The sequence below is a fragment of the Canis lupus genome, chromosome 34, assembly GCF_003254725.2.
Source record: "Canis lupus dingo isolate Sandy chromosome 34, ASM325472v2, whole genome shotgun sequence".
NCBI classification, from domain to species: domain Eukaryota; kingdom Metazoa; phylum Chordata; class Mammalia; order Carnivora; family Canidae; genus Canis; species Canis lupus.
The window spans coordinates 13840663-13865456 of NC_064276.1; the positions used below are offsets into that span (position 1 = coordinate 13840663).

General features: G+C 36.0%; 1 long non-coding RNA gene across 1 annotated transcript in view; it reads right to left on the minus strand.

Moving 5' to 3' along the window:
- Window positions 1-7287: 7287 nt before the first annotated feature.
- Window positions 7288-24794, minus strand: part of LOC112662620 (uncharacterized) — a 46804-nt gene continuing 29297 nt past the window's right edge. Inside the window, exons 3-4 of the long non-coding RNA XR_007408070.1 lie at window positions 8404-8566; window positions 7288-7513 (exon numbers count right to left, since the gene is read on the minus strand). This is a non-coding gene — a long non-coding RNA (uncharacterized LOC112662620). The remainder of the gene's footprint in view (window positions 7514-8403; window positions 8567-24794) is intronic.

Below are 24794 nucleotides of genomic sequence, written 5' to 3' on the forward strand. Positions count from 1 at the left end.
AAACATGAGAGACACCTAACTCTGGGAAATGAACAAGGGGTAGTAGGAAGGGAGGTGGGCGGGGATTGGGGTGACTGGGTGACGGGCACTGAGGGGAGCACTTGGCGGGATGAGCACTGGGGGTTATACTATATGTTGGCAAATTGAACTCCAATTAAAAAATTTAAAAAGAGACCCAGCATGATGAGAAAGGTAGAATAAGGTAATAAAAAAAAAGTGAAAAATGCCCAAGCAACAACTACTACATCCTTCTGCATCAAGAGCAGATAGTGAAAATGATTTCATACATTTCTCCCTAATCTTCTAACTTTCCTTATATATGGACCAACTCTGCTTTGCGTAGAACAAAATAGGTTTCTTAAGTAAAACTTTAGGGTATATTTGGAACAAAAGAATTTACTTGCAAAAGAAATTACTCTGCTAAAATTATTTTTGCCTTCTTACAAAAATGTACAAAACACTTTAAAATTCTGAATGGATTAGGTGATAAATAGGACAACTGTTAGCTTGCTTCCCAGAAATTTCCCTCTGATAATTAAACAACAACAAAAACACATAGTGAAAATATCAGAAATATGCAGAATCTTAAAGAAACAGATTTTTAACTGTATTAAGAAATATAAACAAGGTGTCCACTTAGAGCAGAAGTAAGTTAGTGCCATAGAAATAAACATAGGTAGAAGCAAAACAAGCATTTCTCAAGGAGAAGGATGAACATCTGGTCTTCCTGGCATATATATTCCTACTGCTGAGATGCATGAATAAAGCTATTAAAGTCTGATGCAATTAACAATTCAAATTTAAACTCCTTTTCCTTTGATTACAGATGCTTTACCAGGTCACATGCTTAAAATTTGGCTTCTGAAGTAAATATCTATTTTTAGTTTGTCCCATACCCATCTCTTCTTCTGAACAGAACACTCCACATTTGTGAAACCCCTCCTCTTTATCAGGGAAATGCTCCTTCTTTTTCCAGCAATATAACACAGTACCTGCCATGCTCTTAAAAACATATCCCTTAGTTACAGTAGAAAACACAATGGAAAACTGAGCCAATGTAGAAAAACAGTCCTGATAACATCATTCGAGGCATAGGGTCAAATTGTATTTGAAAGTCAGCCATACTTCCTAGACCTTTTAGTCATGTTAAGCATTAAATTTTGTATTTTGTATGCCACTTTGAGTTTCACTCTTTGGAACTTGCAACCTAGAGTCCTTATACTATGCACTATTATATTATGAGTAGAGGATACACCCTATCTCTAAGCTACCCATGAACTTGAAGCTGTATACACAATGAGTTTCTGGTCTTATAAAAAATTAACTGAGGGACGCCTGAGTGGCTCAGCAATTGGGAGTCTGCCTTCCACTTGGAGCATGATCCCAGGGCTCTGGATCAAGTCCGGCATTGGGCTCCTTGCGGGGAGCAGGCTTCTCCCTCTGCCTATATCTCTGTCTCTCTCTCCCTCTGTGTCTCTCATGGATAAATAAATAAAATATTTTTTAAAATTAACTGAAACACCAAAACCACAATACCAATATAAGACTCTGATCTTCAAGTCCATAAAAATATATCAATAGCCAACTGAAAAGAACACACTCTTCTCAAATTATGACCTTTTTTTAATTTTTTTTTTTTTTAATTTAGGATAGTCACAGAGAGAGAGAGAGAGAGGCAGAGACACAGGCAGAGGGAGAAGCAGGCTCCATGCACCGGGAGTGCGACATGGGACTCGATCCCGGGTCTCCAGGATTGCGCCCTGGGCCAAAGGCAGGCGCCAAACCGCTGCGCCACCCAGGGATCCCAAATTATGACCTTTTTAAAAAAAAAATTACAAGGTGGAAAAAGTAAAGAAAATTTTATCTATATCATTTGCCAAGTTAGAGGAAATGGAAGTGATTGTTTTATCTTAATTCACATAGTGATTACTAGACTTTAGTTTCAATAGAAAGTCAAGAATATTTCAGCTCCCTTCCCCATGGGAGATTCCCCCCTTTTATTAATTTAAGAAAATTATTCCAATGTCTCATTATTGAGTTACTAAAGCATTCATAAATTCAAGTCAGAGACAGGGTAGATGATCTCCAAAAGTAGAATAAAATAAACTAAATAAAATTTAGCTTAATTATGCATTAAAATGTGCTTATGAAGGCACAGCTCAAAAACAAAATGAATTATGTGTGAAATTGAGTTATGTTACTGCTTCGATATCAAAGCCAAAATGTCTGAGTCCATATATAGGGAGTTGATAGTAAATACAGTAAGACAAGTTTGATTATTTTTGACAATGATTATATTTTAAAATTTATCATAACTTTTATGAAAAGTTTAATCCAATGACAAATACTTGTTTCCCCTTTCCTATTATACTTTGACAACTTAAATCAATGACTATATAAATTTGATTGAGATCACATATCATAATTTCAAATCAATATTCTGTAAAACTTGGGTATCATAGTCTTTATACTCCTACACAGTCTTACACATAATAAAAAATAATAATAAATAATGAGGTCCTCCTCAAATATTACACCATGTACTATACAACCTCATTACAGTAAATGCAGAAGGATTTTTGGAAATGAGTCTCTAGTAAAAATAATGTGTCTATATAATCTTCCTTAGTCAAGGTGTCAGGAAATAGCATTTGAATTGTGTTATAACATACCATCTGACAACAATGGTAGAAAAATGTATTCTAAACAGAGGGAAGGGCACCTAAGTGCCTCAGTGGATAAGCACCTGCCTTTAGCTCAGGTCGTGATTCTGGGGTCTTGGGATCAAGTCCCACAGCAGGCTTCCTGCAGGGAGCCTGCTTCTCCCTCTGCCTATGTCTCTGCTTCTCTCTCTCATTCTGCACCTCTCATGAATAAATAAATAAAATCTAAAATGAAGTAAAATATAATTGAGGGAACACAATGGTTCTCAATATGGAGAGGGGGTATTCCCTGAGAGGACATTAGACAATATCTGGAAACATTTTTTTTAATTTTTATTTATTTATGATAGTCACAGAGAGAGAGAGAGAGGCAGAGACACAGGCAGAGGGAGAAGCAGGCTCCATGCACTGGGAGCCCGACGTGGGATTCGATCCCGGGTCTCCAGGATCGCGCCATGGGCCAAAGGCAGGCACCAAACCACTGCACCACCCAGGGATCCCTGGAAACATTTTTGCTTCTCAAATTGGAGGGTGCTACTGGCACATAGTGGGTAGAGGACAGTGGACAGCTAAACATTCTATAATGCACAGGATGTCCCACATGGAATTACCTGGGCCAAAATGTCAATAGTGTCAAAGTTGGCAAACCTTGAGCTAGGGAAATGAGTAAAAGAAAGGAATTAATGTGTTTAAAAAATAGTGCATAAATTATAATTACCTATTATCTACAAATTTAGCAGCTTAAAACAATACATATTTATTATCTCTGTGGATTTCTGTGGGTCAGAAATTTGGGGACAGATTATCTGAGTCCTTTGCTTCAGGTCTCTCAGGAGGCTGCAATCAAAGTGTTGGCCAGGGTTGAGGTCTCATCTGAAATCTTGACTGGAAAGGATTCGATTCTGAGCTCATATGATTATTGAAGAATTCAGTTTCTTGCAGATTCTCAGACTGAACTCCTTAGTTTCTGGCTGGCTGTAAGGCAGAGGTTGCACTCAGTTCCTTGCCATATGGGCCTCTCCACAAGGCAGCTCCCATTATGGCAACTTGTTTCATCACAGCCAGCAAGGGAGACAGTCTGTTAGCAAGACTATCTGTAGCACAATGATGAAAAATATAGGTATTCAATAATTAGTTGTTGAATTAAGATGAAATAAACATGCAATATTTAATTAATTGATTAAGCACCTTATTTGTCTTAGAATTACTAAGTACTCTGAACTCTCCATGGATATAGATACAGGTATATGGCATAAACTTAAGCTAAAGGCTCTTGATAAAATAAACTGAAGTTAACAAAATATTAAATATATAATCATCAATGAACTTTGGAAGAAGGCATATTAAGACCAAAAGAGCAATGAGAAAAGAGATCTACTATCCAATCACTTCTATGTACTAAGTAATTTTCAGGCATTATTTTTTAGCATATGTTCATAAGACATAAGGAACCCCTATAACTCAACAATAAGACAACTCAATTTTTTTAATGAATAAAGGATTTATTTATTTTTTTTTGAATAAAGGATTTAAATAGACTTTTCTTCATAGCAAATATACAAATAGCCAATAAACATATGAAAATATCCTGAACATCATTAGTTATTAGAGAAATACAAATTAAGGCCACAATGAGATACAATTTTATACTCAGTAGCTATGCCAGTAAAAAAATTAAATGGAAAATAACAAGTTTTGACAAGTACCAGAGAAATTAGAACTCTCATACATTGCTGATGTGAAGGTAAAATTAGGACTCTCATACATTGTTTGTGCTGCCACTATAGAAAACATTTGGTATTTCCTTTAAAACTTAAATATTACCATTTGAGCCAACAACTCCACTCCTAGACCTAAGAGCACTGAAAACCTATGTTCACACCAAAACTTGTACACATATGTTCATAGCAACATTAATCATAATAGCCAAAAAAGTAAAACAACCCAAATGCCCATTGAGTGGTAAATAAATAAAATGTGACATATCCATACAATGGAATATTATTCAACAGGTAAATAAAAGGAAACTCTGATATATGCTACAAGAATGAATCTTGAAATATTATGCTAAGTGCAAGAAGCCATTTATATGAAATGACCAGAATAGGCAAATCAATGGAAAAACATATTAATGGTTGTCTAGTGTTGAGGGGTTGGGAAAAGTGGAAATGACTGCTGATGGGTACAAGGTTTCTTTTTTTTTAAGATTTAGTTATTTATTTTAGGGAGAGAGCACACATGTGCTCCCAAATGAGTGCATGGGGAGTGGGTTGAGGGTGGGGAGGAAGGCAGAAGGGGTAGAGGAAGAAGGAGAGAGAAACTCCAGCAGACTCCACACTGAGTGTAGACCCCAACACTGGGCTGGATCCCACCATCCTGAGATCATGACCTGAGCTAAAACCAAGAGTCAGAAGCTCAACCCACTGTGCCACCCAGGTACCCCTGGTACAGGGTTTCTTTTAGCATCGTTTCTTTTAGTCACAAAATATTCTAAAAGTAGATTATTGTTATGATGGAATTACCCTGTAAATAACTTTTTAAAAAACCCACTGCGTTATGCACTTTAAATTGGTGAATTGTATATTATGTTAATTATAACTCAGTAAAGGTGATTTTTCAAAACAGATTCAAATCCCCCAAGGTTTGGCTCCAAATCCCTTGCTACTACACCATTTTGTAATCAGCATAGGATATTACAGTTTTATTAAAGAAAAAAAATACTTCATTAAGTAAATTCTATTCCTGAAAAATGCAAAAGGTAAATAGCTAGATAGAAAAGGATAAATTCTCAACAAATTTTCTCGAAGAATTTTTCCAATTTTTAAATTGTATCCTTAAAAGAAAAAAATCAGGTCTGGTGTTCATATATACCCAATTTGGAATATCATGCCAGAAAATAATTCTCCCTATAACTTTCCCTAATGTATAACTTTATAAGACCTCTTATAAAACAGCAATAAGTAGAAAATGTAAAAGCCACATAAAGAAATAATAATACCAGCTACCATTGATTAAACATTTTCTCTAGGCTAGATATACTTTATCTGTATTAACTGATTTAATCCTTTCAAATACTGAATGGTAGTCTAAGCTCACATACCAGATCAGTGTCCTTCTTCTCCATAGCAACCATTGAACTACGCAATTAAAATTTGTGTTTTGGAAAAACAACTATACATTATGACAATGACCTCTCAGGAGGTTCACAAATAATTGAGACCATGAGTGAATACCAAAGTTGATTGTACTGATAACCCCTCTTATCTTATACCCCCACTTCTGTCTCAAATGACACCAGTATTCCAATAGCTCATCATTTCTTCATGACTGGCCTTAGTTCTCCTTCAATGCCATGAGGAAAGGAAAGAAAAGAGTGACAATTCTACCTCTAATTAGAATGTCCTCTCTCTGTTATACACATACATATATATATGTATATTTATACATATATTTCAGATAACCATTGTCAAAGTCATCTGATTAATATGCTCTATTATTGGGGAAACTTAACCAATGTCTGTCCAGGAAAGCTCCCTCTTGAGGCAGGAATTCCTCTTTTACTTTACGATTTCATTTTTCTTCACTGACCTCATAAATTAAAATGCTTTTACCTCAAGGACAGCAGGAAGGATCTTAAATTTTTATGCATCATTATTTGGAACCCTTCTTTCCAAACAATCTGCATGTTGAGACCTTATTGATATGGAATTAGAAGGACCAGAACCCAATCACCTGGCCTCCCCTCTAAGGATACTTCAGGGAGCTATTAGAAATCACTGATGGAGGTACACTAAATTGGGAGAACAAAAGCCTGGATCAGGGATTATAAAAGTGCAACCCCACGGGCCAAATCTGCCTTGTAAATGTGTTTTGTCTGATTCACATTGTTTTTGTTTTCGTTTTTCTTTGTTGTCAGTATTTTAAAATTGAAATCTTTTATATAAACTTTCTGGATTCCCAGCTTTTATTTAAAAATCAGATGATCTGGGGGCATGTGAGTGGCTCAGTCAGTTAAGCATAAACTTGATTTCAGCTCATGAGACTGAATCCCAAGTTTGGCTCTACACAGAGCATGGAGCCTGCTTAGGATTCTCTCTCCCTCTCTCTCTGCCCCTACCCATCCCCACTCCTGCTTTAAAGTGCTCTCTTAAAAAAACAAAAAAAAAGATGATCTGGCTATACTGAGTCCCTGTTTCTATATGTGAATAATCCACTAGATCTGTGTGTCAGTGACTCTTTCACATAAGCTATTTGCCACATTCCCTAACACCCCCTCTTATGTTATAATTTATAACCTTAAATTGTTTCTTACCTGGCCCTGGCAGCAGTTGACATTGTGATCGCCAACCAAACTGCTAATAAAAATGATGCTGCCAAGAAGCTGATTGACCTTCAGCAAGTTATTGAGTCTTTTTGGGATTCAGTGTGTGCACTTAACCCTGGGAAGGGGAGCTCAGGGCACATGATATCTTCATTCAGTGTGTGCACTTAACCCTGGGAAGGGGAGCTCAGGGCACATGATATCTTCATCTCTAAGAGTAATTATAACTCTTCTATAACTGACAGAAATGGGCTTCCTGCTATAACTTCTATCAGTGAAATAATGTCTTGACTATCATTAAACTAATTTTAACATAGTCTGTTTTATTAGTGCATTTAATCACAAGAAAACAGTTCACTGTTAAGAGCACTGAAAAGAAATACACTTCAACAGTAAAGCCCTTCAAAGGGCTTATCCCAAGAAGGGCTTGATTTGGAAAACTGTGACTGAATGAGCAGCCTCTCTGAACACCTGGGACTGCTGACTTCAATTAGATTACAGCTGGTATTGTTCATTGTCTAGTTAAAGCCTAACAAACAAAAGAGAAAGGGATATAGTCATTCTCTACAATTAAATCATCTACACAACTGATTTCAAAAGTGATTTTACCCAGGATTTACCCAAAATTTCTTTGCCATAATTACTCTACATTATCTAATTTGGATTTGTTTTCAATCTATTATTTCAAAAAATTAAGTCACTTAAAAAGCACTGAGTAATTTTCTTGCTAGTATCTGCCACTTTAGATCACATTCTCAAAAGTGCATTTGCTGGATCAGACTACACCAAGTGTATACAAAACCATTATCTTCTGGGATCATCAAAAAATCAATGTCAGATTTTCTAGGAAATAAAATAATAAGCAAACTGATAGACTGATAACTTGTCATTACAAAAGATTATTTTTATGTCACCAAGTGAGAAGAGTTTAAGACCTTGCCACTCAAGGTGTAGTTGGTAAATAAGCAGCAGCATCTCTTACAGGGAGCCTGTAAGAGAAGCACAATCTCAGGCTCCGCCCCAGACCTGCTGCATTAGAACCCACAGGTTAGCCAGATCCTCAGATGACTGATGTGCAGATTAGTTTGGAAAGTACTGGTCTGGACACAAAGGAAGAGTACTCTTGTTAGAATGGATAGGCTGAGTTCTAATCCTGATACTTCCTCTTATTAGCCACACTTAATTTCTACAGTTTCTTCACCTGTAAAATAAGACTACTGTATCAACTACCTCAATCGATTCTCCCTGATTATATCTACCTATTACATCTGATGACCATGACACAGAATATGTCTAGAGTAAACACTTGCCAAATCTAGCTACCAAAAAAAAGTTAGAATCATATTGTAACCCCTATAAAAATTTGACTCTACTTTGAAGCTAAAACTCAAATGTATTTTTACAAATCAAATTTTTTACCAGGAGCTGAATCTGTTCATTTTGATTAAAATATAGAATTATTTTCTTTGATGTTTTTTCTTAAAGCTTTAAATGGAGATTAAAAGAGAACTGGTTTCCTTCCTCTTCTCTCTTGCTTCTCTCCCAACTCATCCTTCCTCCAAATACAAATGAAGGGAGATGCCTAAAGAGAAAAAACTGATTGAGCACTGCAGTGATTTTTCAGGACGCCCAAATAAATCTAAATTAAACTCCTTCAAAGCCCCATATCCAGCCCCAAAGAATCATGCTGTTAAATAGATAAAAGATAAGATAGCAACACAAAGCAAACTTATCCACAGCACAGATGCAATGTTTGTTTAAAAGCCTTGGTCTGTTCAGAGAGAAGGCAGCAAGATAACAATAACAAAGGTTTGCTAAACTAAATGAGGAAAATCAAAACAGACAACGGGACTAAATATAACAAAGACACCATAACAGATACCTCTGAGTTACATGGATAACATATTGGATGTGGGGGATGAACAATCCCAGGCAGCACCTTATAAGAATCCTTTGACTAACTTGGGACCCCAGCTTTTGAACTATGGGCCAAACCTATAAACTATAAGATACTCTACCGTATTTGTAATACAAAAGAAATTGCTCTTCCAATTTTGGTTAATAATGGGTTTTCTATATAAATTATTATCTTAACTTAGATTTTAAATTTTTATTTTATAAAATCCATTTTAAGTCATATAACTCTCTAGTTACCATTTGCTTATGGAGCTTACACATGAGCACTTTAATGTTTTTCCCAGTGCTACTAGAATAATAGTCCCCACTTGTCAAACAGCAGCCTTTCCATCATCCCTGGTGTCTCTCGGATATCCCAAAGCTAGGGAATATCTCACATTGAATTTACACAGCTTCCTATCTACTGCCCACATACTCTGGCTCCTAACATTCCTCTTGGCTAATACAATTTCTCCTGTTATGCTTGGCAAGAAGCTGCATGGTGGTTATAACCTTTGACATCCTCCACGGTGCCTATTCTCTCAACTTCTGGGGCCTGGAACACCGTCCTGCCTGCCTCCACGTTCCTGGCATAAACACCATCTACAGCCCAATTTTGGTCACCAATACACTGATGTTAACCCAGTCCTGACATTCAGTCCTCACCTGGAACAAAAGGTTTTCACGTTTTCAACTCCACATACAAAAAAGTAGAAGGAATCAACAGCAGAAATGCTTGGGCTCGTAGTGATAAAGTGCTTTCAACTTTACCACCTGACCATCTCTTTTCCAGAGTCATAAGCACCCACAAGATTCTAAGCAGGAAGAAATTTTAGCCTCACATCTGTATCCTATACTAATTCTCCCTTCCCATTGTGATAGACACCTTCATTTGTTGTGATGATTCCTTTCTCTCAGGAGCCCTTTAATCACTTACTTCATTCTGACCTCAAGGACTCTTATGGACCCACTGTCTATCCTTCAAAAATGTCATAAATGCTTGGATCTCAGGCAAATCAAGAGATGAAGTTAGAAATAAGGGTAGGGCTGAGAGGAAAGTGTTTCTCATACCTCCACATACTCAGTACTGATCTCGCTAGCCCACATCAGCACCAGAGTTTCAATTGCTCCATAAATTTGCCAACATTTGATATGGTCAGAGATTTTTTTTTGTTATTGTTTTTGTTTAATTGTAACTGCTCTAAGGATATGCAATCCCAGTTGTTATTATATTATTTTCATTCCTTGGATTTCCTTGACATAGCTTATACTATTCTACCAATTGAGGGGGAAAAAAATGACACATATAATTATGTGATATGTAACAAAAGGATAGGGTATATTTTTTTCTTAAGTTATTTTTTCCACAATGGCAAATATCTTAATATCTGTACTTATCAATAATTTAAAAATGCCTTAAGATGTATATTATCTAAGTATAATGTATATTATCTTTAAGTATATTTTTTTCTTTAAGTATATTTTTAAGTTTAGTTTATTCTAGCCTTTTTAACTTCTTTTCCTAGAAAGAATACAGAAAATAATCAAATTATTGAAAACACAAGTGCCCAAATTACAAAATCATAAAGTCACTCAAGAAATCAAAGAACTATTTATCACATACCAAATTGGTAAAGGTTTTTGAAATGATATCTCTAGGGTTGAAAAGGGTGGGTAAGGTAAAATACACATTCTCATATGTTACTCATGGAACAGACTTTTTAGAAAGCAATTTGGCAGGCAGCCTCGGTAGTTCAGCGGTTTAGCGCCACCTTCAGTCCAGGGCGTGATCCTGGAGACCTGGGATTGAGTCCCACGTCGGGCTCCCTGCATGAAGCCGGTTTATCCATCTGCCTGTGTCTCTGCCTCTCTCTCTCTCTCTCTCATGAATAAATAAAAAAAATCTTTTTTAAAAAAAAAGAAAGCAATTTGGCTGTTTATGGTGAGAGCCTTAATTAACACTGCTCATATCATTTGACTCAATAATATCACTCCAAGAAATGTATTAACTCTAAATAAATAGTCAAAGATATCGACAAGTATTTTACTTCAAGGATTTCAGCATTATTTATAAAGCTAGAAAAATGGAAATAACCTAATTATCCAAAAGTAAAGGAATGGCTAAATCAATTATGGCTTACACATATGATATTATGCTGCCAATAAAAATCAAAGAATATTTGTCACATAAATAAGTGCTACTCAAATAACATTTTAAAGAATGAGACATAAAGATTACCAAAATTTTATACAGGAAAACAATGTACCTTAAAATGCAAAAAGGAAAAATACTAAAAGTTTAACAGTGGAATATGTCCCTGAAGAGTTTACACTTGAGTTGGTTGTTACATTGAGTTGATAGATGTGTTCCTTATACCTATTTAGCAATATACAAATAGTATATCAAAGCACAGAGGTTTGACCAACTAATTATTATCTGTGTACAAGGAATATCCTTTGAACTGAATCTGGAAGAATGAGTTGCTTTCCAGATGGAGAACTAGTAGAAAGGCATTCTTGGAGGAAGAAATAATGTATGCAAAGCCAGCGAGTTGTGTATCCCTGGTATCTAGGTTAAGGGCCAAATACTCAATGTTTGTTGAATACACTAATGAATGAGTTGTAAAGAAACATAATTTCATTCTCTCTGACTCTTCCTTGTCTCCTGTTTCAGCCACTAAAAGCTTACGATTATAACATAAGGATATATTACAAATATCTAAATTAATCTTATATCAGTTATATCTTAGAATGTTGCTCCTTAAAATCATCTTGCAATTTCTTTATTTCATCAGTAGTTGATGAGTAATTTATTGAATAGTTAATGTAAGAGGAAGACCCCCTGAGAAATTATTTGAGGGTTTTAACTCTTTACCTTATATCTTAAGGAACAGCTGACATTTAGACCAAGAGCCCTTTGTCTACCTACCGACTATAAATCAAAAGAAAGAATGCAATTGAGTTTGGGCACTTTTATTTTTTTTAAAAAATAGACCTACTACAAGGGGATCTCTGATACAATTTAGGCTTCTTTTAAAAAAGATTTGTTTGCTGTTGTTTATTCTTCCTAAAATAACAAAGTGATATCTTGGCAATGTTGATTGCAATGTTGATATTAAAATCCCTGAACATTAATACTTAATTCCTGAGTCATTATTTATTTTCACATCTTCTTTTGTCAGCAATTAGGAGATGGAAGCCTTGGATGGAAACTTGGTAATGTTTTTCTAATCTAATGATAGATGACAGAAAAAATGTCTACTGAAAGGAAAAGCAGAGGGATATAATCTCACCCAGGACAAGATTTAATTCATAGATAGGAACTTAAATTCAATGAGATATTTATTATTAAAATAATAGCAACTGAAAACTCTTTTCTTATCATTTTAAATACTAACTACTCTATATTAAGACTAGCAAAATGTTATAGATAAGATAGCGTTCCCCAAAGGTGTGAAATCTAACAGAAGATCCCTACATATGGGTGCCTGGGTGGCTCAGTCAGATAAGTATCTGACTCTTGATTTGAACTCAGGTCATGATCTCAGGATTATGAGATCAAACCCTACACTGGGCTCCATGTTCAGCATGGCATCTGCTTGGGATTTTCTCCCTCTGCTCCTCCCCAACTCTCTCTCCATAATAAATAAATAAATTACTTAATTAATTAATTAAATCTTTAAAAAAAAGAAGAGCTCCACATGTCACCAAAGAGCCTCAATAAGGGTGAATAGAAACAAAGAGCTCTAGCACCAAAGAGTACCTTTTAATTGTGAAATGTACTTTTAATTGTGAAATGCCAAACTTCTACCCAAAAGAGCAGAGTTGGTCATATCTACAGCAAGAGAACCAAATGGATCACACTTTGTTGTACAAATGAAGGTTTTGCAGTAGAAATAAATACTGAGAAAACTGAGTGATCACATGCGTATGGATAGTTACTCATGCAGATGCATAAGACTCTTCACTGTTGAAATCTGCACCATTGCAATAATGCAAATCATGATTTAGGGGGTGAAAAACACGGTCATTAAATCAGTGTGGTTCATTTAAATTGGCTTTGTACTTGTTGGTATTTGATTTGCAATGTTTTTTTCATTGTTATATAAGCCTTAGTTTCATGTTTGTACGTATTTTAAGGTTATTTTTTAACAATCTTTTTTTCCTTCAAAAGAGATATACACATTCTTTGGTGGAATATAAGGTATAACTTGGCTAAGAACTGACTTATCATTTGACTCCCCGCACAAATCCACCTATAGGGTAGAACTGTTACTCTGGCCAGAGTGTGCCAGTAGCTGTTTCCTGTGGCAGTTTTACAAGTTGTGAAAGTAGTACTTTACCCTATATATCAATCAATCTCTATGAACCTGGTTGAAATAGTTCAGGGCAGGAATCCAATTCAGGTGATTAGGTTGAACTATGTGAAACTGCCAGTTTGGTAAGTCTTAAAATGAGTTAAATTATTACCATTTTCTTATCATGCAACATAATACATACTCAAGCCTCTTTTTCTTCAAGGAGAGCCTGACCTAAAACAGTATGAGACCTCTTAAAAAATACAGACCTCTTAACAGGCAACTAACCTCTGATACCATCCTGATATTCACGAATGCCATTCATTCAAAGTAGCATTAAAAAATAAAGGCCTTTTTTGTCTCTTCCTAGTGCTGCCTGAGAGGTGGCAGCCATCTTCTATTCATCATCATGGCCACCCTTAGACCTCTTGTGAAGCCCAAGATCATTAAAAAGAGGACCAAGAAGTTCATCCGGCATCAATCAGACTGATATGTCAAAATTAAGTGCAACTGTTGGAAACGCAGAGACATTGACAATAGGGTGCACAGAAGATTCAAGGGCCAGATCTTGATGCCCAGCATTGGTTACAGGAGCACCAAGAAAACAAAGCACATACTGCTCAGTGGCTTCCGGAAGTTGTTGTCTACAACATCAAGGAGCTTGAAGTGCTGCTAATATGCAACAAATCTTACTGTGCAGAGATGGCTCACAGTGTCTTCTCCAAAAACCAAAAACCAGTGTGGAAAGAGCAGCTCAGCTGGCCATCGGAGTCACCAATCCCAATGCCAAGCTGCACAGTGAAGAAAATGAATAAACAGATGGCTTATGTACACATTGTATTTGTGTTAACAGAACCATAAAATTACCAAAAAAGGGCTTTTTTATATATAAAAACAATATAATGGAAAAAGCAACTATGTAATACACTTAAATTCAAAAAATAAATTCAATATGAAAAAGATAGAAATCATGAAATATATAATTAGACAATAAAAGTGGGACATTGGAGTTTTGAGAAGATGGTGGAATAGGAGGATCCTGAGCTCACCTCAACCTACAGACACACCAAGATAACAGCTAAGTCTATGCAACTAACTGAAAACAACCTGATGACTGGCAGAACAGACTTTCCACAGTTAACCACAGTAGGAGGGGCAGAAACACAGTTGGGAACAAAATCCCCACCACCATCATGCAACCTACCACAAATGGAAGGGACATCACAAGCATGGAGAAGTGAGAAGATCAGGTACTCCTGACACTGGGGACCCCTACTGGGAAGACAATCCCCATAACACCTGGTTTGAAAACCAGTGGGACTTAAACTCATGGACAGCCAGATGGCAATAGAAAACTGAGTCTCCATCCTTAAAGAGCCAGCATACTAATAACTTGGCCCAGAGATAGCACAGAAGCAGTAGTTTGAAAAGCGCTTGGGGTATATGTGAAGAAGATTTCTGAATAATCATAGAACATATGCAGAAGGGGAAGGGATCTGCAGGAGATTTCTCTGGGAACAAAAGTGCTCAGAGGCACCATTTCTCTTCTCCTTTCCACCTCACTTCCCAATCTAAATGGCTGGAAACTTGGGGGAATAGTGCTAACACTCTTCGTCTTCCTTGCTAGCACTTCATGCCCCATCGTGGCATTCCTCTGAAAACTCACCCTGTCAAACTTACCTGCTTTGGCAGGCATCTTTCCAAAGTGGCTCCTGCACTGCCACACCAAGCAGGCAGCCCCACCAGAACCAGTGCCACCCAATGGTGAAAAACTGAGTTTTTTCATCAAAGATCAGGAAAAAGAAAAGGATGTCCACTCTCACCACTCTTATTCAATATAGTACTGGAAGTCCTAGCTTCAATGATCATAGAAGAGAAAAAAATACAAGCATCCAAACTGTTAAGAAAGAAATAAAATTCTATTTGCAGATGACATGATACTGTATACAGAAAACCCAAAAGAAACAACCAAAAAACTTTAAAACTGTTAAATGAATTCCATAAAGTTGCAGGATACAAAATTAATATGCAGAAATCTGTAGCATTTCTATACACTAATAATTAAGTAGTAGAAAGAAAAATTAAGAAAACAAACCTACTTACAATTGCACCAAAAAGAATAAAATATCTAGGAATAAATTTTATCAAGGAAGTGAAAGACCTATACTCTCTCTGAAAACTACAAGACATTGATGAAAGAAACTGAAGACAATAAAAACAAATGAAAAGACTACCATGCTCATGGATTGGAAGAACAAGTATCATTAAAATGTCCATACTACCTAAAGCAAGATTCAATGAAATACATATCAAAATACCAACAGCATTTTTCACAGAACTAGAACAAGCAATCCTAAAATTTGTTTGGAACAAAAGACCCTGAAGAGCCAAAGCAATCCTGAGAAGGAACAACAAAGCTGGAGGTATCACAATCCTAGATTTTAAGATGAACTACAAAGCTATACTAATCAAAACAGTATGGTACTGGCACAGAAAACAGACATATAGATCAACAGGACAGAAGAGAAAGCCCAGAAATAAACCCACACTTACATGTCAACTAATCTATCACAAAGGAGGCAAGAATATATAATGGGGAAAAAGTATCTTCAATAAACGGTGCTGGGAAAACTGGACAGCTACATGCAAAAGAATGAAACTGGACCACTTTCTACATCATATGCAAAAATAAACTGAAAATGGATTAAAGACCTAAATGGGAGACCTAAAACCATAAAACTCCTGAAAGAATGTAGACAATAATCTCTTTGACCCTGGCCTTAGCAACATATTATAGATATGTCTCCTATAGCAAGAGAAACAAAAGCAAAAATAAACTGTTGAGAATACACCAAAATAAAAAGTTGTACAGTGAAGGAAATCATCAGCAAAACAAAGAAGCAACCTACTGAATGGGAGAAGATATTTGTAAATGAAATATACAAATTAAGGGGTTAATATCCAAAATATGTAAAAAAAAAAAAAAAAACTTATACAACTCAGCACACATAATAATAACCTGATTAAAAAATGGGTAGAGGACCTGAATAGACATTTTTCTAAAAAATATATACAGATGGAAAACAGATGCATGAAAAGATGCTCAGCATTACTAATCATTAGGGAAGTGAAAGCCAAAACTACAATGAGATACTACCTCATTCCAGTCAGAATGGCTAGTATCAAAAAGATAAGAAATAACAAGGATTGGCAAAGATGTGGAGAAAAGGGAACACTTGTACACTTTTGGCAGGAATGTAAATTGGCAAAACAGCAAACTTTCAAAACATTATGGAGGTTCCTCAAAAAATTAAAAATAGAAATACCATATGATCAAGTAATTCTACTACTCCACTACTAGGTATATACCCAAAGAAAACAAAAATACTAATTTGAAAAGACATATGTACCCCTATGTTTACTACAGCATTATTCTCAATAGCCAAGATATGGAAGCAACACAAGTGTCCATCAATAAATGATGTGGTATATGCATATATTTATATATTTATATATATAACACATATGCACACACACATACATGCATACATATACACACACAACAGAATATTATTCAGCCATAAAAAAGAATGCGATCTTGCCACTTGTGACAACATGGTTTGACCTAGTATTATGCCAAGTGAAATAAGTCAAATGAAAAAGATAAACACCATATGACTTCATTTACATGTAAATTCTAAAAAAAAAAAAAAAACAAAAAAAAAAACACTCTTTTTTTCCCAAAGATTTATTTATTTTGAAAGAGAGAGAGCACACACAAGCCGGGGGAGGGACAGAGGGAGAAGGAGAGAAAGAATCTTAAGTAGACTTCCCGCTGAATGCAGAGCCCAGTACAGGGCTTGATCTCATGACCTCAAGATCGTAACTCCCAGATTATGACCCGAGCTGAAACCAAGAGTCAGACATTCAACCAACTGAGCCACTCAGGTATCCCTAAACAAACTCTTAAATACAGGAAACAAACTGGTAGTTGCCAGAGGGGAGGATACCTGGTCGGGTATGTGAAATAGATAAGGCAATTAAGAGGTACAATGTTCCAGTTATAAAATAAATAAGTCACAGAGATGAAAAGTACAACATAAAGAATACAGTCAATAATATTTTGTGTACGGTGACAGACTGTGACAGCCCCTATTGTGGTGAGCACTGAGTAATGCACAGAATTATCTAATCAATGTTATACATCTGAAAAAATATACCATTATATGCTAATTATACTTGAATAATTTTTAAAGTAATAAATAAATAAAAGTGGGACACTGTCTTGAGGAACTTCTTGACTACTGATTAGGGAGCCCTCCTCTTTAGGTCAGAAATTCGTCAATCATTTTTTGTATGAAGCAGTGCAGAAAAATTTCAAAACTCCCAGAAACAGATATGAGTCAGAATCGTTTTTCAATAAAATTCTTTTTATTTCCCAATCAAAATAAAATTAAAAAGCCATTAAATATTACCCACAGTGTTTGCTCAGCCTTTTTTGTGAGGCATCTTTCCTTTTATTGTTTCAAATCTCCTAACAGTGATGAATTCCTACCCACATCCAACCATAGGAGAGAGGACAAATAAAGGTTTGTCCAGTTATTGCTTCATTGGAACTGAGGTGATCTGCTTCCTGGTTTCACACCAAACATGATTGTTAGTGTCAATATCCAAGCACAACTTTTCTGGTCTCATTTGGGGCCCTGAAATGCATATTCCACTTTCTTCCAACAAATATTTCAAAATAGCCAAGCATGGCAAAACCCTCATGATACAGGGCAAGAGATGAAGAAATCTGAAGAACACGTCAAGTTCTTATTACTTTTCATGTTTAATGTTCATAACTTACCCCTTAGGAAGGAAAAAACCCATATCTTGTATATAGTAGCTCCATATCCACTTGGTTCCCAGATAAAGAAAGGAGTACCCCCTTGACAAACGGCCAATAAACCCTGGCTTCAGAAACATGCATGATATTTTACTATTTCCCTGGCATGACACCAAAGAGCTGAGGTTAAGGTTCTGTGATGTATTCACAGAAGAAAAAAATGTGATTTGTTGGATCTATAAAAAGAACTGAGTAAAATTATAATAAATGACAAAATATTCCTGAAGTTCTGTGATAGTAAAGTTATTAGTCACTTGTTTAGTCATTCAACAAATGTTTACAAGAATCTATTATATGTAAGGTACTGTATTAATACAAATAATTAACATTTATTGAGTATTTAATTGTTCCAGACACTACACTAGATATTTTATGCATATTGTTTCAAAATTATTATGAATTAGGTATTATCCCAATTTTACAGAAGAAAAATTAAAAGTTAGAAAGGTTAAATAGCTTGCTCAAGTTCATAAGCGGCAGTGTTGGGATTTAAATTTATACCTGTTTTCTTTTTATCATTAGAACTACTTGAAAGGGGGCACCTGGGTGGCTCAGTGGTTGAATGTCTGCCTTTGGCTCAGGTCATAATCCCAGGGTCCTGGAATCAAGTTGGGCATCGGGCTCCCCACAGGGAGCCTGCTTCTGCCTCTTCCTATGTCTCTGCTTCTCTCTCTGTGACTCTCATGAATAAATAAATAAAATCTTAAAAAGAAACACTTGAAAGCACTTGAAGGAATATAAATATTCAGAGTGTCTAACAGTGCACAAATCAATACTATGTTTAAGTAAATAGGAATCATTTTGAAGTTAGCCATCTAAATTTCATTTGAGGCCAGAAGCATAAATATTGAAGTCCTTTTTCTGTTGACAGTAACGTTTCCCAATCTCATCTGTAGCACTTGCCAACAGCCAACATCGAGATGAATTTTACAGGTATAACTGAAAATTATCATTGTATTAGCCAGTGTGGAAATTTTCTGCTGGTTCCCCTGTGGCAGTGTAGTTGCCCTTTAAGTCTAAAAAGCCTGGAGGCTGTGGAATGCTCAAAACTGGGTTCTTCCCTATATATTTGCCAAACAATAACCAGGAGTGGCAGCTGTTTAGTTCTTCTATTTTGAGTTACATGGTAGGACTAGACCACGATTATTTCACAAAAACATGTGATTATTATTTTAAGTATATAATAAACTTACTGATGCATTACTTAATAATGCAATCTATATGACAGAGATTTGTATTCATTTCTCTTAGAATAGTCCCATATAACCAAGGAAAATGTAACAAAATAATAATTTGCATATGTACCTTGAGCAAATATAGCACATTTAGGACCATTTCTATTACTAAATTTGCATAATACTCTAAGGGAGACATGTTGAAAAGAATCTGTAACTACTTCCCAGTCCTCTAAATACCTCAGATCTTATCAGGAAGAATATGTGCCTTTTTCACCATTTTTATCCTAAGCCCCATGGATATGCCTTGCATGGCTATTTTATGTTAAAATAGTAAGTTTGTTAAATAAATGAGCTCTATATCCTTTCAAATTCTTTGGCAGCATTCCTTTAAAAAAAAAAGTAATAGTAGCCTGTGGGTCAGAGGCTCTGGATTTAGTCCTGAGAATACGCTGAACCCACCATTTGACTTTTTAAACAAGCCACAGTAACAGACTGCTTCCATGAGAGTCAGTGGAACTAAATGGGTGGATAGAGTGTTAAGGAATGATACCAGATGCTCCTTAGTATAGCGCTAATGGCTTTTAGCTCTTTCTGAAAGAATGAGCCATATAGATGAGGCCTTCCATCAGAGAGCACATGATGAGTAAGCAGCCTTTTGGAGGTGACAGTGGTAAATACTTTTGAGTGGTCCAAACCCTGCAGACCTAGAAACCATGGGCAAGATGACAAACTTTGGACCCTGCTGTCAGAATGGGGTCAGGTGTTCTAGCAAAAATGGCATAGTTCAAGGACTAGATGGCCCTCCTAATGGGTCAACACTAGGAGACAAAACTGACTCTGGGCAGTAAAAGGAAATAAAATCATCAAGATGTACCAGGTATCCTGGAAAGCCAAATAGGTGAGCCTGGTGGCATCTTCCAGAAGAAGAGAGAGTCTGACACCAGTGTACCTCATGTAAGTCTGCAAACAAGTAAAGTGTGCAGGTGGGGTTTGAGAGAAGAATGCCAGACTGTAGAGGCAGTAACCACAAATGGCACACAAGGTCAGGGCAAGACACAGCAAGGTTGGACTAATGTTGTCTGACAATCACAAAATTTCCCAGGGAGAGCTCTTAAGATCACCCTGCTACTCACTCTCATTAGATCAGTATTCAGAGTCTGTGAAACTGACAATTGCTTTATGTGGGAAAAATCTATTTATTTGACTCTTATTTGTAAATTTTCCCTCAACTCCTGAGCTATCTGCAGCCAATATTTTTCAAATGTTTCTATGGATGACGCCTTTGACTAAGACTTAATGAAGACAATTAAAAATGGTTACAAGATCACTTAGATCTTACATCACTAGCGTGATGTAGTAATAATCAATGACATTATAGAACTCTTCAAGTGGCTTTATTGATGGGATATTAAAGCTTATAGAATAGGAGAAACTAAGAAATTCAAATGAAGATAAAGGCAGAGACCTAAAAATGCAGTGAAAATTATCGAAATAAGCATCTCAGTTCTGTTAACCAATTAATTCTGTGATCTCAGTGAACTCACCTTCACCTCAGGTTAAAAATCAAGTAATTCCTGGAGGGTATTATGCTGAGTGAAGTAAGTCAGTCGGAGAAGGACAAACATTATATGTTCTCATTCATTTGGGGAATATAAATAATAGTGAAAGGGAATATAAGGGAAGGGAGAAGAAATGTGTGGGAAATATCCGAAAGGGAGACAGAACGTAAAGACTGCTAACTCTGGGAAACGAACTAGGGGTGGTAGAAGGGGAGGAGGGCGGGGGGTGGGAGTGAATGGGTGACGGGCACTGGGGGTTATTCTGTATGTTAGTAAATTGAACACCAATAAAAAATAAATTAAAAAAAATAATAATAAAATAAAATTAAATTAAAAAAAATAAAGTAATTCTTGATTTTTTGCCTTTCACTCCAAAACCTCCTAGCATGTTTCTCACCACTCTACTGCTTATCACTTGGTGCATCTTCATCTACAACCTCACCTGAAATACTGTAATTATCTCCTCATTGGCCTCCCTTGCTTTTACATTTGCCCTTCTTCAGTCTAAACTCCACATAACATATGAGTAATCATTTTTAAAACATGAAACAGATCACATCAAGTCCCTACTCAAAACCTTCCTATGGCTTCCCAACATATTTAGAATGAAATCTAAACTCCTTACTAAGGCCTACGATCTGGCCCCAACTACCTCTCCCATCTCATCTTTGCCCACCCTCCCTAACTAACTTCATTAACTTTCTGGCTGGTTTCTCAAATATGCCAACTCATTCCCACCACAGACTCTTCAATGGTATTTCCCTTTGTCTGGAATGCTCTTCCCAAAGACATTTATATGGTTGGCACTTTCACATCATTCAAATCCCTAACTCTATCTTCCACAAAGAGCAATTCCTGATCATCCAATCTAAAACAACTCAGCCCTTCATTCACTATCCCTTTATCCTGCTCTTCATTTCTCCTCATAGCATTTGCTATTACCCAAAATCACACTTGTAATTTAGCTGATGATAAGCTTTTTAAGGGCAGAGACCTAGGATGTCTTATTAACTGATGTATCTTCAGTGCTTAGACAGCACCAGCTAAAATAGTAAATTCTCAATAAATATTAAACCAAATTAATTATCCTTCAAGCTCTATCATTTTATGATACTACGATACTCACAGGATCAGTGGAGTGGACTGACATGCTGACTGTCAGATTCTAAATAGACTGGTAACTTCCCAACCCATCTATCTTAGGGCAGATTCCTTGGACTGGCTGCCCATATGGCATTTTTTCTTTTCATATGCAGGTAGATGCTCCTATATGTCCTCCATTGGTGCTGCCCTTGTCCTATATCCTCTTTTTCCCAGTGATGGTCAGAGAAGGTTTTCACTGCTTTCTTTTTCCTTTGAGATGGGCATACTCCTTCAAGGACTTAAACATTTTGCAATCTCAATAAAACTTCCTCAAGTCTTTGAACTTCTATTATGATGTTCTGTATTTTTTTCCTACCAAAATATAACTGCTATATATTTGCTGGATGAGAGCTAATTAATTAGCATCAAATGCTAAAATATTTACTGCATTAAAATTCCATGCCATGTGAAGATGTAGAAATAAAAACTTCCTGCTTTTCCTGCTCTTGACAATCTCTGGAAATTTCCTAGACTGCCCTGAGAATTCTTTTTTTTTTTTCTTTATGTGACAAAGGCTACTTGCTCAACAGTCTTTTATTCTTCAAATATCATCTATTCATCATTACAAATGATATGTTGCTGGCTAAGACTGATGTTTGTCAGTCCAGATGGAAACATTGGATTAATACTATCACTTATTTTTAAAACCTGTATTAGGTGGCATGCATACACAATGTATTAAAAGGAAAAGCTGCTGCTTCCTGGAACTGATTTCCTTATCATATGAGATCAAATAGGTCAAAGATAGCTAACACACAAAAGCTGAAAAAGAAGCCCTTATTTCCAGGGACAGTTCAAGAAAGTGCCCTAGAAGATCCCATTCACATGTTCCAAAAGCTTTAATTCCTCACTTAAACATCTATAGAAGTATTCAGTGATTTAAAAGATCATAAAATAGATATAGCCCATTTTCTTTTCATTAAATACTCTACTGAAAATTCTACGATTTCACTTCCATATGTTCAGGAAACCATAAAACTAAAAATTTCTAAACTGGCTGATTTCTTAGCTCAACCATAGAAGTTGAAACAAGTTAGTTTTCAATACCCAAAATAGTATTAAGAGCAACAGTTTTTTTCTATGTGCTAACTAGAACTGTGCATTTAATTCTCTAGAAAGAGATCTGAAGTTGTGCCCTCTGCAAACCTTCTACTGAGACTAGATCTATACATTTTAAATTCTATTTGGACAAGAGATTACAGTTTCTGTGACTCTGTCATTAAAATCAACAAACCCAAAGTAAAATGTAATCACAATGAACTAAGGAATTAAGTTAAGATATTAAGTTAGTAAATTCATATAAAGGACAAGTTAGACTCCCTGCTGTCAACCTCAAAGGTTATAGGTAATAAACTAAGAACTATAAGCAAATTGAGACAAAGGAAGAGAACATAACTAACTCTTAAGACTTAAAGATATAACTCTTAAATGATAAAATAGAGACTAAAATGTTGCTATCCTAACCAGATATAACACTTAAAATATTTTACAACCAATATGATACCAGTACTGGCCCTAGTAAAATAGACTGGAACTTGCCAAAGAAGTAGGAATCTTTTGATCTTTGAGGACCTTTTTGTGGCAGGCATCAACCATTTAGTGGCTGATTTAGGGGAAGTCTCTTGGGTTCTGGGGGAGGATCTAGGGCCAAAGCAGTGGAGATGAGGGTAAGGCCACTCAAAATGTTTGAAGTAGAAGCTCTTTACCAATCAATAAAAAAGTATTTCAGTACTTTTAACACCTGGAAGAGCCATACAATGCATTCCAAATGAACATTACCCTTCACACTGTCATGAGTTTTAAGTGACTGAGAAAAGGAGAAAGGGAGGGGAGGGAAGAGCAAGGAATATATCTGTCACTCTATAATATTTTTTACTTTGCTATTTCACCTCCCTTAATGAGATCCTATTCATCTATCAGAATTCAAATGTCACTTATAAAGTCAAAATCCTCACTCCCAATACAAGTTCCACTCCTTCCTGTTCTTATTCTCCCCTCACTGTAATTTGATGTGTAATTTTATGCGTATGATTTTTTCAATGGGAATTTGTTCGATGTCTCTTCCTTCTTTAGACTCTAGGTCCCAAAAGGTTTTAGGCCTTGTATTTTGGCTCACCATTTTCTTTCTAACAACCAGAAAAAAATACTTGATGCACATTAAATATTTTTTGAAAGAAACAGACTAATGGCAATATTAAAAATGCTACATACCAAATAAGGCAAAATGAAACAGCAATTATTGTCTCCTCATAGTAATGGAGTAAATCATACATATAAGAGAAAAAGATAATGATAACAATATCTAACATTTACTGAGTTCTTAATACAAAATATTCAGTGTGCTAAGTGTTTCAAATACTACCTTATTTAATTTTTCCAAAACCCTATGAGGTAAGCACTCTTCACTATCCCTATTTTGTAGATGAGGAAACCAAGGCTTAGAAGAATAAGTTGCTAAAATTCCAGAGATAGTAAGTGGTAGAACAAAAGTCTGAAGCTAGGCCTGTTGAACACCAGAAGCTGAATTCAATATCTACATTCTGCTTCTTCATGTTTAATCCATTTCACATATGCCCCCTTCCTTTAGGGTGGATGAGCTGGCAGATATTTTGTGCTTCTATACAGGATTGGATTAAGTATGCATAAGAACCAAAGCAATACATTATAAGAGGAAAGATAACAAGAAAAAACTGCTGCAGACATATTCTGGTATCTATTCTCTGAGCAGATGGTGTACTTCTGAGAAATATCAGGATATATGAAAGAAAACAGTTAGGCAACTGATGTTTATGTGGGTGTAGATTTCTGGTTACAGCAGATGCCTGTTGCTTCCTGACATCTGCCATAT